The sequence below is a fragment of the Leuresthes tenuis genome, unplaced genomic scaffold, assembly GCF_036924035.1.
Source record: "Leuresthes tenuis unplaced genomic scaffold, fLeuTen1.0.hap1 SCAF_18, whole genome shotgun sequence".
Taxonomy (NCBI): domain Eukaryota; kingdom Metazoa; phylum Chordata; class Actinopteri; order Atheriniformes; family Atherinopsidae; genus Leuresthes; species Leuresthes tenuis.
In genome coordinates, this window is record NW_027325372.1 from 27,576,447 (window position 1) to 27,578,432 (window position 1,986).

General features: G+C 40.2%; 1 non-coding gene across 1 annotated transcript; it reads left to right on the plus strand.

Moving 5' to 3' along the window:
- The first annotated feature begins 1,737 nt into the window (after window positions 1–1,737).
- LOC140275947 (U2 spliceosomal RNA) lies at window positions 1,738–1,927 on the plus strand. Its single transcript, XR_011908646.1, has one exon. It is a non-coding gene; the product is annotated as a U2 spliceosomal RNA (small nuclear RNA).
- The last annotated feature ends 59 nt before the right edge of the window (window positions 1,928–1,986 follow it).

A 1,986-nucleotide genomic window follows, 5' to 3' on the forward strand; every position in this document is an offset into this window, starting at 1 on the left:
ACCATTCCTATAAATTCTGGATATTCTAACAATCTGAATCTTTTTTAAATGTTCGATGAAGCCCTTTGCTGTTCTGTTTAGAGACTCAGCTGATCATAAACCAAATTTTGCTCTTGAACCAAGCTTCTAAACTCTTCACCTTTTTCATTTCTCAGTTAGTATTCACTTTAAAACTGATTAAAAGAAAAATTATAATACAAAGTTTGTTGTTTATTGTTGAAACTTCATCAGAAGTGAAGAAATAAATGAATGCCTATCAACAAATATGGGATCTAAACTCTAGTGCTTTCTCTAAAATAATTTCCTTTCTCAATTCAGAAATGTGTGTGTGTAAGTCACAACACCCGTGACACCAAAATGGCTTTCTTTTCTCTCTTTTCTCTACACTCTGCACTGTGAGCACACACACCAAATCAGAAAGGCTTTTTTCTCTCTTTTCTACATTATGGACTGTGGGGACACAAAACCGCTCTCTCTCTTTTTTTTTTTTGATTGTGTGCCAGGGCGTTGTCTCACGTATTAGATTATGCTTAAGATACGAATGGGTTTATCAGTCACATCAGAATCCATACATACTGATCCTCCCGTAATAAAATGGTCGGATCTTATCAAACACACTTTGTTTCTTGTGACAAGTCAGCGAAACAGCGTATACACGTCAAGACACTGAATCAAGTTTGCCACAAGAACTCATAAGTTTGGCAGTATTGCTCTGCCGTCAGCAATCATACACCCATTTTATTTTCATGAGACATGTGCAGGCACCTGTTCATCTACTGTTCTATCACTATGAATTAGTTTATCTATTATCAATAAGGATACTTCTACAACTACTATCAAAGTATGTCCGGACTTCTTATGTTGTCAGTTGCTATATATGAATAAGTGGGTTGCTACTGAAAAGCATTAAGCATGTCACACAGCCCAAACATATAACATTTCAGGACACACCACACAGTTAACAACCACAGTGAAGCGTGTCAAAGCCCAAACATGTAACATTCAACAGGACACTTACACAACACATTCAAATCAAACAGTCAGACAACATACAAGAACATATACCCCAGCCGGCATTGCTCCCTGCCTATTTTCCTACAACTCACTATGTGTGCGCACACCTTTATTCACAAACTCTTCAACTTATACTCTTTTACCGAAGCTGCTACAGCTCGATTGGCCAAATACCCTTAGATCCTATTTCGGTGAATTTGACATCTGCCTTGTATGTAACAGATTAGCGGTTTAGCAGTTTTAATTTAGTTTGAGTGAAGGAATTCATTTTATAGCAAAATCCGAAATCGTGAAGAACTCATGAAAGTAAGCTTATTCTCGGATTCCTGAAACTTTAGATTTGCTCTTTCTTTTACTGCAAAGTACAACGTTGAGCAGCACTAATGAGTTGTTTCTATTTTTGGCAGGCTTTACCTTTGCGGATGAAGCCCTTTCTGTCTGTGCAAAAGAAATCTTGTTACTGTGCAGAGTGACTTCTCTGAGTAGAGTCGCCTTACTTGTTGCGACTGTGCCGATGTTCGAAGCTGGAGTGCAAAGTTGTTGCTTGAATGGTGCTCGCTGGAGCGTGTGGTAGTGTAAAGTTATACCATTTAAAAGGGCTGAAGAGTGCTCAGTGCAGCGGGTGGGCGGAGGTGCAAAGTGACACTATGGCCATAAAAAGAACCCCGCTACAAGTGCGCATTGTGCCAGGAAGGGCCCTCGGACGTGAACCAGTGGACAGTTATCGCTTCTCTGCCTTTTGGCTAAGATCAAGTGTAGTATCTGTTCTTATCAGTTTAATGTCTGATATGTCCTCTATGCGAGACTACATATTAAATGGATTTTTATCAATAGGAGTTGAAAAAGGAGCTTGCTCCGTTCACTCCAAGCATCGACCCGGTACTGCAGTGCCGCTGGGAACGGTGCGCTCTCCTCTGCTCTTGTGAAAAAGCAAACAGCGGTGCAGGATGGAAGTTTCAGGGAGCCTAAGAT